This window comes from Carlito syrichta, unplaced genomic scaffold (assembly GCF_000164805.1).
Source record: "Carlito syrichta isolate Samal-C Ts95f unplaced genomic scaffold, Tarsius_syrichta-2.0.1 Scaffold307183, whole genome shotgun sequence".
In the NCBI taxonomy this organism is placed as follows: domain Eukaryota; kingdom Metazoa; phylum Chordata; class Mammalia; order Primates; family Tarsiidae; genus Carlito; species Carlito syrichta.
In genome coordinates this window covers 95,116-106,245 of record NW_007251279.1, presented here as the reverse complement: position 1 = coordinate 106,245, position 11,130 = coordinate 95,116, and the positions used below count along the sequence as shown (strand labels likewise).

Here is an 11,130-nt window from a genome sequence, read left to right as displayed (position 1 = left end):
CTCCAGTCTGGGCGACAGAGTGAGACTCCAACTCAAAAAAAAAAAAAACAAAAAAAAGAAGAACAGTTGGCTTTATTTTATCTAATGCACCTATATTGAAGCTAAGGATAATGGTCACAACGAAACAATATAGAACCACCTTCTAAATTCAGCGAATTTTAGTAGGAACAATTTGATTTACAAATTAAAGAACCCATTTAAGATCCACACTAGCAAAATCAATACTCATATTCATCCTTTCCATTTTCTGGCCTCCATATTTACTTACATGCTTGCCTTGTTTCAAGTGAAGTTAGAAACAGAGGTATGAGAGAACTGAAAAAATGAACAGTTGCGAGACAGAACATGAAGAGGGGCCTGGAATCAGCACAACATCAAGTCCAAGGCTCAATTAATTGGGTCTGAAAATCTGCTAATTGAGGTTGTTTGTCCCTATCTTCCTCTAGAGGTGATGAATATATGCGTTAATGTTTAAAATTAAGTGGATTTTCTGATTGAAAAGATGTTACATGTAGGCAGTATTCAAAAAATGTTATTATAAAAAATACTATTGTTTCTTATTCAAATATTCATCACCTCAATATCTGAAAAGTCCATTTCAGGTTCCTGCCCTGAGGCCAGGAAAGGCCAGAATAGAAAAAGGACACAGTGGAGCTTCTGTTCCATTTCCTGACTTGGGTGGTGGCTACGAGGGTATTCACTTCATAACTGTTCACACTGGACATGCTTTCCACACTTTTATAAACAGTTTTTTTAAAGGATACAATTCAAAGAAATGAAGAAACTCGAGTCTACACAGCTAGCAAGCAGTGCTGGGACAGGACGCAGCCTATTCTCTCCACACTACAGTACATTCCCCTCCTTCCACACGAGGCTGGCCTGGGGCTGTGCCACACAGGAGACTCGATTCCCAGCTACACAGCAAGTGAGAAGAGACGCAGCACCCTGGGGAGCCCTGGCTGTAACTGGCAGGTCCTCAGGGCTACTGAGAAGGCTCAACAGGTGGCATGTCGGACCCTGCACCCTCAAGAGAGCAAGTCCAGTCGGATCTTTCATATGTTGGGGTACCACGTTACAAAATTTTAAGTTTTACAGCTTGTTGTTTTTTAAAGTTAAAAAACTTCGTAGTTCAAAAAAACCACTTAATGCTCAGATGTTTGCTGTGTGAATGTCCAAGCTTTTAGAAGAGATGAGAGTCTAAGAGAGTCTTGTAATCTGTCCCCAAACCTTTCTGCTCCCCCACCCCCCAATTCAGTAAGCCTAACCAGATGAGTCACCACCGGGACAGAGAGGAGGGAAACAACTCACCTGGCCAGACACGGAGCTGGTACAGACCCAGGTCTCCTGATGTGCCCCAGGTCCCAACTTCCCACTCAATCCTGCTGCCCTGGCTGAAGACCAGACCCACGGAGCACAGATACACACGGCGGAGAGGGGCAAGTGCGTGGAAGGCTCCAACAAGCTGCAGAGTCTGGCCTTCATCCCCTGAGAAACCACAGGCTTCTGAGCAGGGAAGGCACGGGCAGATTCAGGCTGGGAAGGCAATTCTGAGAGCAGCCCGCACCCTCATCCTCCTCCCCAGCTGTCCTGCTAGCTTACCCTCATGGGACTGAACAAGCGCTTCCACTTTTAAAAAGGCCAATTCTGCCGGGAGGTAAGAAGCACTGTGAAAAACAACTGCTCAGACGGAAACATGGAGCAGTGCTGGTGTGAGATGCTCCTCTGAAAAGCCTTGTCAGGGCCCAGTCTTTGTAATTTAACGGTGGCTTACAGGAAACGCCTGGGAGCCAGATTCTTTCTGACTGTGCTCAAGGCCATAATTTCCTTCCCATACTTAAACCAATGACCCTGTGTCTCACTGTCAAGGGAGTCAGCCAAGGGGAAAGGGCAGATAAATAAGAAGCAAAATCTGAAGAAGATGGGCTGATTTGGAAAAAAACTCCTAAGATTCTTCTTGAGATGGACAACTAAGAGGACTTCTAGGTAAACATGATCTGTCATCTCCCCAGATGAAAGCCCTGCAAGGCCGGCAGGACTGGGCAGGGCTGGCAGCCAGCCTCCTCAGGTAGTAGACGCGGAAGCTGAAGGGGAGAAGGGAAGGAGCCCCAGAAGCTGCCACGAGGCCTGTGGTCTAAGAAGGGTCTCACTCCCACTTCCTGCCCCACCCCAGTGCTGTCTCTCCACAACACTCTCTGTAGAGATGAAACGATTAACCAAGATCCAGATCCTAGAATCAAAATGACTGGGAAAGGGACAGAAAGCCACATTCAGCAGTCCCATTCATTCATTACAGCAACAATCTTCGCCCCTCACCACAAACCATGTATGAGATTCTGCTTATATATTCTACATAGTGCCTATCCACCACTCAACACTTCGAGATACATTTCAAACTCCAAAACAGCTAAGAAAACACTTGTGATCATATAAGGAATTTAACAAATGGCACTTTCTATAAAATGCCAGCTTCATGATCTAGATAACACACCAGAATAGTGACTTGTTCCTCCTTATCTACCACCATTCCTTAGAAAGTGCTTGGCCAGTAATTTCATGAAGATCAATGAGTCATCTCTTATCACCGCTCAGAAGGAAAACAGGTCCAGCCTACTCTTCCACGAGAGCTGTCCTACCTGCTAGAGGGAATCGCCTTGGCCTCATATATTTGGCTGCTATTCAGAAAAAAACCATGTCTCTTGGTCCAAAACATACTCACGTTCATACTCTGAGAACATATGCTTCTCAGAGCTACACATGCACAGAATGTCCAACATAAACCGCTGGTGACACCCTCAGAGTAACCTCATCTCTCACTTCCCAGGTAACTAATGGCCCTGGGAGAAGCAGAGAGCAGCTACTTTCTTTTGAGTAGCCTTAAAATCAGTGTACAACAAACAGCTACTGCTGATTTCTAACTCACACCAGCAACAATGGAATAGAAAGTATATCACCATGGTGAACATCTTATCGGCAGACTGACTTTGACTCCCATAGCATCTACTATGTTAAAGTTGCACATGAAATTTGTAAAGAGCTAATGTGACTAAGACAGTCTGCAGGATGAAGAGAGGGTTTGGAGATGAACAGGTATTCCAGCCAAGCTCCTTCACTCCCGCCATGTATCTTCCCAACTCTTCAGATCACTTCTCTGCTCCAGAATCTGTTACATCTACTTTCTGCACAAAAAAACAAATGTAGCCAGGCATGCTGGCTCACATCTGTAATCCCAGCACTTTGAGAGGTGGAGGTGAGAGGACTGCCTGAGCCCAGGGGTCCAAGACCAGCCTGGGCAACCATGGCAAGACCTCATCTCTACAATTAATTAAAAAAAAAAAAAAGTTATAGTTCCAGATACTTGAGGAGGCAGGATCGCCTGAGCCCAACAAGTCAAGGCTGCACAGTGGCTCAAGCCTGTAATCACAGCACTTTGGGAGGTGGAGTCGAGAGGACTGCCTGAGCCTGCGGGTTTGAGACCAGCCTGGGCAACATGGTGAGACCTCATCTCTACAATAAATTAAAAAATTAGCCAGGCGTGATAGCACGCATCTGTAGTTCTGGCTACCTGGAAGGCTGAGGTGGAAGGATCGCCGGAGCCCAGCAGATCAACACTGGGGTGGCCATGAGTGTGCCACTGTACTCCATCCTGGGTGACAGAGAGAGACGCCAACTCAAAAAAAAAGAAAAGAAAACCCACTGTGTTAAGAGAGCCTGGCAGGGGCTTAATTTTCTCATCCAGAACACCATGATCCCTTCTAGCTATTAACTCTCCTCAAGAGCACAGGTGTGAGAATATAAATACATACAGCTTGTTTATACCAAAATGCCATGTGTCAAACACACCAACCTTCACTCTTCTTCATTAAGGACACCATAGGTCAAATTAAGATGAAGAAACGACACACACTTTCCTGAACCCTTGACACCCAGTGAAGAATCATACACAGTAGAATAAGGAGGGGTTTTCCTCACTGTATATATGTGTGGGAGGTTGTTTTGTAATAACTTGTCAGTCTTTGAATGTATAGATTCCTTCACTGTCTTATTTAAAACATTAGAGTGGGCCATTTCAAAAATGGCGATTAAAAGATATGTTTCATGGCTTGCCAAGCCTCATTATGACATGAGTTTGAAAAAACTTGGACTATTCAACTCCATTTTCCTTCCTGATTATTTAACAGAAAGCTCAACTCAACCAGTTGAATCATGAGAGCTAAAAGTCAAGTCAGGTGCACTCAAAAGCCAACTGGGCTCAAAAGTTGTAGGTCCGCATTCCATACTGGTAAGGCAGCAGTGAGCAGATGGCATGGACCGGGCTAGAATGCTTTCAATACAGCCTTTTCACACTCCTTTCCATTCCCCCAACCAAAACCTGCATTCCCACAAGCGCAAACCCCACTCTATAATCTCATACAGTAAGGCCAGTGTTGTCTGGAGTCACAAAGTTTTATATATGCTTGCTTCTAATTAAAGACCATTTGATTGTAAGAACTTAATAAAAAGGCCATAAACCTGTATCATTCCACAAGAATGCCAAGAATGCTAAGTACCCAACTAATATTCTTCTAAAGCGACCTTTATTAAGAGCTGCCCCTACTACTTTGCCAACTAACATGTCAGGAGGCAAAAACATTCCTACCTATCATAGGCTACTCAACTTTAAACAGGAATGACAAGTGGAAAGGCCGTCTTCAAGTAACCAAAGCAGCTCAAATTCCTTCAGCAAAAAGTACTAGTACAAACGGTCTCCAGAATGGCAAAATCAAAGTTTAAAAAGCTTCTTACAGTGCCAGCAAATGATTCAGAAGAATTCTGAGAAAGGTAATAGTAACATTTTAGTGGTAGAACACCTGGAATGTAGCCAAGAGGCCTGGACTCTCTCCTAGCTAGGTCATTAAATCTAGCAGGGGAAGGAAGGGGGGCACACAGATAAAAACTAGTTAAACGGCATCTCACAGCCAAGCTATCTTGACAGCTCTCATCCATCAGCAGGATCATTGGACAATGATGTTCGTCAAGGAGACAGGTAGGTCTCTTGGGGCTAATGATAACCTAAGTGTATACAATTATAATCAGACTGATAACAATCAATCCCTATCCTTGGAATGGACACTCAAATTCAACAACTGAAAAAGGCAACATATCTGCTGCCAGGAAAGCCAAATCGCCTGGATCCTGACAGCCTAACATGTTTCTTCCACGTACACACTTGATCTCTGCAATCCATACTCTGCAAAACAGCAGGTTATCTTTTTAAAGAACAGATCTGGTCTTGTCAATGTGCTGCTTACAGCCCCTCCAAGCTTCCCTCTGCTCTTATATTAAAACCCTCAAAGCTTCCATGGCCTGTAAGTCCCTCCATGAACTCCTCTCCCCCATTCTACATTTTCCTCACTAGACTTTAGCTACTGTGGCCTTCCTTCAGTTCCCTGGATGGCCTCATCTATTCATTCTCATTGATCCTTTCAACCATTCAACAAAAATTCCTGAGCAAGTACCTACTCTGATGTCAGTCACAGTACTAGGCACTGGGGACAGCAATGAACAAAAGAGACAAACATGTCCCCTTCATGGAACTTACATTCTAGCAGAGGGAGACAGGCAATTATGAAACCAACTTAGGTTAAGGGACAGAGCAGAGAAAAGGTAAAGTAGAGTAAGAGCTTCAGCATGAGACAGACGGGGTATGTGCAATGTTAAGAGGGATGGCCACAGCAGGTACCACTGAGAAGAAGTCATGAAAACAAAGTCATGAACGAGGCAAGGGAGTTAAGAACGTGGAAATCTGGCTCGGCGTGGTGGCTCACACCTATAATCCCAGCACTTTGGGAGGCCGAGGTAAGAGGACTGCCTGAGTCCACAGGTTGGAGAACAGCCTGGGCAACTTGGCAAGACCTCATCTCTACAACAACAACAAAATTAGCTGGGCATGGTGGCATGTGACTGTAGTTCCAGTTACTTGGAAGGTTGAGATGGAAGGTTGACTGAGCCTAGCAGGCTGAGACCCCAGCCTGAGCAACAGAGTAAGACTCCAACTAAAAAAAAAAAAATAATAATGTGGGAATCCGAGGGCAGAGTATTTCAGGCAGAATGAACAGCAATTGCAAAGACTCCAAGGGTGAGCAATCTTTCTTTGTTTTATTTAATTTTTTTCCCCCAGGCTGGAATGCAGTAGCACGCTCACAGCCACTGCAGCCTTGACCTCCTGGGTTCAGGTGATCCTTCTGCCTCAGTCTTCCAAGTAGCTGGAACCACAGACATGCGACCACCATGCCCGGCTGATTTTTTAATTTATTGTGGACATGAGGTCTCACCAAATTGCCCAGGCTAGTCTTGAACCTGCAGGCTCAGGCAATCCTCTCACCTTGGCCTCCCAAAGTGCTGGGATTATAGGCATGAGCCACCATGCCAGGCCCCCCCCCCCCCCTTTTTTTTTTTGCTTTAATGTCTGTTTGTCATTAAATTGTTAACTCCAAGAAGATGGGGACTTAACATTGTCTTATCAATTCTGCTTTCCATTTTACCTCAGCACCACACACAGTACCTAGCTCAATAAATACCTGCTCAATGGAGTAAGTGAATTAGTGTTTAAAGAAAAAAACAAAAACCTATCCCCAAGTAATAAAAACGTTACCTCAAGTTATCAAGGCTTCTGCAGAGGCTGTTACACAGGTTTCACATTTACTAATAAAGCTTATGATCAAAGTGAACACAAAACAACTTCAGGAGAGATCCTAACAATAACATGAAGAGCCCTACCAAGGCAGAGAGAGGTAAAAGCATTAAAAGTAGAAAACTAAGACCTGTCCAAGAGCACAAAGTAATCAACAAAGTCAATCTGAACAGAAAATCAGAATTAATTATTTATTCCAATTACTTGCCTCAACTCATTCACAGGTCCATCAGTTAAAAGATTTTGTTGAATGAACTGATTCGCTCCACAACCATAGCCTTGGTTCTGCCCTTAAATCTTGAAGTATCATGATAGCTTCCTAACTGGTCTGTCCCAGATCAAATCATTGTGAAGAGTGCTCTGGGTTAATGTTAAAACCATTTGTTTGTTTGTTTGTTGTTGGAGTCTCACTCTGTAGTATTGGCACAATCATGGCTACCGCAGCCTAACCTGTTGGGCTCAGGCGATCCTTGTGCCTCCGCCTTCCAAGTAGCTGGGACTACAAGTGCACACAACCATACCCAGCTAATTTTTTGATTTATTGTAGAGATGAGGTCTCGCCATGTTGCCCAGGCTGGTCTTGAATTCCTGAGTTCAGGCAATCCTCTCACTCCACCTCTCAAAGTGCTGGGATTGCAGGCGTGACCCATTGCACCTGGCCTTGAAACAGTTTTTATTACATTACCACCCCAACATGACCACAGCCTCTTTCTCCAACTTTATTCCCAACCAACCTTCAGAAGAACTCCATGCTTCAGCTAAAGTGTTTCCTGAACATGCCTGTGCATTCCTGCTTCCACGTCATCACAACCGCTCTGCTCCTTATCTGGAATGCCACTGGACCTCACCTATCTGAATGTGATCAGTATAAATGAATCCTTCTCTGCCCATCCCCACCAGGGTGAATCATCCCCACCAGGATGAATCATCCCCAAGCGGCTGCAGCACTCACTTGGCCACATCTGCCCTTCTATATTCTTCTCCGTGTCACCAGAACTGAAAGCCTGCATACATTTCTCAGACTTCTTTGCCACCTGGCTTCCAGTTGGGCTCTCAGAGAAACTGTTTTCCTGCTCCAGCCTGTCTCCAGCAGCAGCAGCAGCAGGAGCAGTGAGTGACTATGGAGGAACGCAGGCAACAACACACACACGGGTTCCAGCAGTGTCAGCATGTGCTGGTTTCTGGGTTCCCGGTGAACCACAGCAATATGGCTCCAACAGGACGTAGCAAGTCAGCAGCTCCTGTGCGTGTAGGCTCCTGGGTTCCAGTCCGCCGGAAGCCTCCTGGTCTTTGGGTAACAATCCTCTTGTTCTCCCTTTTTGCTTCTCTAGTCCTTCCAACACCTCTCGTAACAGATCCCTTGCACTGCTTGAACTAGAGTCATTTCTACTTTCCCGATGAGACAACAACTGATATAACAGCAGAGAATGAGGAAATAAAAACAGCAATCTTAAATAAGATGGGAAATGAAATAGAAAATGGCCCCCCCAAAATGTGATTTTTTAAAAAAGGAAATCCCAGAAAATTTTTTCCTAGCCATAGTCCAATTAATTTCTTAGTTATAAAAATTAAGATGCTGGTTTACCTGTATACACACACACACACACACACACACACACACACACACACACACAAATATACAGCTAAAAATATATATATATTTATTTTATTTTTAGAAACCAGGATTTATTGAAAGGGCAGAAAAGTTCCCAGAGCAGGAGGGGACCCAAGGGGTTGCCCCTGTATATTTTAAAAAATAAGTTAATAAGTACATGTCTGTGAGGAAATCAAGTTTCTGCAGAATCCAAAGAATACCTCCATGTTTCCTTGTGTGTTTTTCCAGAACCTCACACACAGTAGGTACTTCTGGTGTCTGCCTGATGACTGTTATCATACTTTGGAATTCATAGAGATTGGGAATAAAAGTCAAGCAAATGGTAACTCTAGTTCTAAAAAACAACTTTAAAACAAATCTCATCCAAAGCACCCAGCAAAGGATTCCAAAGCTCCTTCAGTCCTGAAATTGTAGTGAGGTAAGGTAGGAGTTCAACTGGCACATGGGGCGTGGATTTTTGCCTCTTCCTTGCAGAAGCCACCCCTGAGTCTCTACATTTCTGAGGGCCTCTATTTTTTAGTTAAAGATCTAGCCTGAAAAAACCATTACAAACAAATGCCGAGAACACAGTTTACCTTCTTGAAAAGATGAAGAATTGAATTAAACTGGAGCAGATTCAAATCCCCTGGCTCCTGACAGTCTGTGGGTTTTTAACCTGCTCAGAGATCACTGAGACATCTCTAAGTCTTAAATAACATTCATTTTCAGGTATTATACTAAACCAAGATAAGGATAACATATTGGAAGTCATTTTGTTAAAGGCTAAATCAAAACCACTAACTTCAGGGGTTAACAACTACTAAAAAGACACCTGTGGTCTTTCATGATTTTATCTGCTAACCTAAACTTCCGTTAACCAAAGACACCTCACAAAATGGGCACAGCAGAGAAAATGTAAACCCCAATGAATTAAAAAGAAGCTTGACTCTTGCTGATTTCCAGGCTGTCTGATGAAAATGGGCCATCAGCTGCTGCCATTTTCATTCTTCCTTGACAACATGCCTAATAGATAAATGCTTGAATGCTTTTTGCTAGTCTATTATTATTTCTAGAAACCTTTCCATAGGAAACCATGCCCTACAATCCAATATGAACATTTTTTCAAGTACTGTATTAGGTCCAGTAAGTTCCTTTCAGAGAATGTAATATTCTGGTAAAATAGGATTCACCGAATACTTTATAGATAATAAACTCTCAACAAAATAGAATATACAAAAATATATCTAGCAATTACCATAGACTAATCACATCTTTCTCTGATAATTAAAGTCACAAGCTGGGCTCAGTGGCTCAGCCTGTAATCCGGCGCCTTGGGAGGCTGAGGTGAGTAGATTGCCTGAGCCCACGGGTTCGAGACCCGCCTAAGCAAGTTGGCGAGAACTCATCCCTACAATCATTCAAAAAAATCAGCCGGGCATGGTAGCGCGTGCCTGTAATTCCAGCTACTTGGAAGGCTGAGGCGGAAGGATCGCCGGAGCCCAGCAGGTCGAGGCTGTGGTGACTGGGAGCGGCCACTGCACTCCAGTCTAGGCGACAGAGCGAGACTCCAACTCAGAAAAAAAAAAATTAAAGTCACAAAGAAGGCTGCTTCAGGTTCATCACTTATTTGATATTTCTTGAGAGCCTTCTTGGGGTCAGGTAAGAAAAAAAAGGACAATCAGAGTACCATGCCTATGTGAAATCTCCTACTGTACAATAAGTGGACTAAGCAAAGAAACAGGAGATGCCCTGGAACCATCTTTAAATTCTTTCTCCTGCAACAGCTGTTTTCTCACTTAGTCACCTCGCTTTCATCTAAGTAATAATAGAAAATAATCCCTTTATGAGCAAGGCATAGTACCAAATAAAAAACATCCATATGTAATTCTTCCCAGTAACCCAACAAGGCAGGTACTATTATAGACTTTATTTTACAGATGAGAAAACAGGCTCACAGAAATCAAGTGACTTCGTTCAAGATCACCCAGCTTTAGTATGGCCTGGCTGCCTGCCTCTGAAGCCCACACATGTGGCTTAACCTCAACAGTGCACTATTGCAAAGAGAGAACGGACAAAAACAGCTGCACAGTTTGAGCTTTCTGGAGAAAACAGAAGCTACTATTGCTATAATCCACTTGCTCTTACACCAAAGCTCTCTACTGGGAAGGTGGAGGGACAGACTCTTATCTACCTAGATGCAAAATCTTTTTTTTTTTTTTTTTTTTTGAGTTAGACTCTCACTCTGTCACTCAGACTGGAGTGCAGTGGCCGCTCCCGGTCACTGCAGCCTCAATCTGCTGGGCTTCGGCGATCCTTCCGCCTCAGCCTTTCAAGTAGCTGGAATTACAGGCATGCGCTACCATGCCCAGCTGATTTTTTTGATTGACTGTAGAGATGAGGTCTCGCCAAGTTGCCCAGGCGGGTCTCGAACCCGCAGGCTCAGGCAATCCACTCACCTTAGCCTCCCAAAGGGCGGGATTACAGGCTGAGCCACTGAGCCAGGCTTAGATGCAAAATCTTAATAATATACTCCCCACAATACTTTATGTGTATACGTTAAGTTGCTCAAAGTGCTATTAAATATTACATACCTTGCCTTACTGCTTCTTAATTCCACCTGGGAAAGGTAGGTATTCTCTTCACTCCACAGACAAGACACTGGGACCTGGAGATTAAATGATTTGTCCAAGGTCAGAGGATTCAATCTGCTGTCTCCTCAATGGGAATGTTGATATCACCAAAGCCTCACTGAAGAAACAGAATTTCTACCATAGTGAACCACAAAGACCATTTCCAAAATAAGACTTAACGAGAAATGGCTGATTTTAAATTTCAGTAACTTACTATGAAGAATTAAGGCTGGGCT

At 43.8% G+C, this 11,130-nt stretch overlaps 1 protein-coding gene across 1 annotated transcript in view; it reads right to left on the bottom strand.

Annotated features, from left to right (window-relative positions):
- ARHGAP35 (Rho GTPase activating protein 35) overlaps positions 1–10,930 on the bottom strand; it is a 43,432-nt gene extending 32,502 nt beyond the window's left edge. The window contains exon 1 of the mRNA XM_008064045.2: positions 10,856–10,930. The gene's annotated coding sequence lies outside the window, so the exon portion shown is untranslated. The remainder of the gene's footprint in view (positions 1–10,855) is intronic.
- Positions 10,931–11,130: the final 200 nt, after the last annotated feature.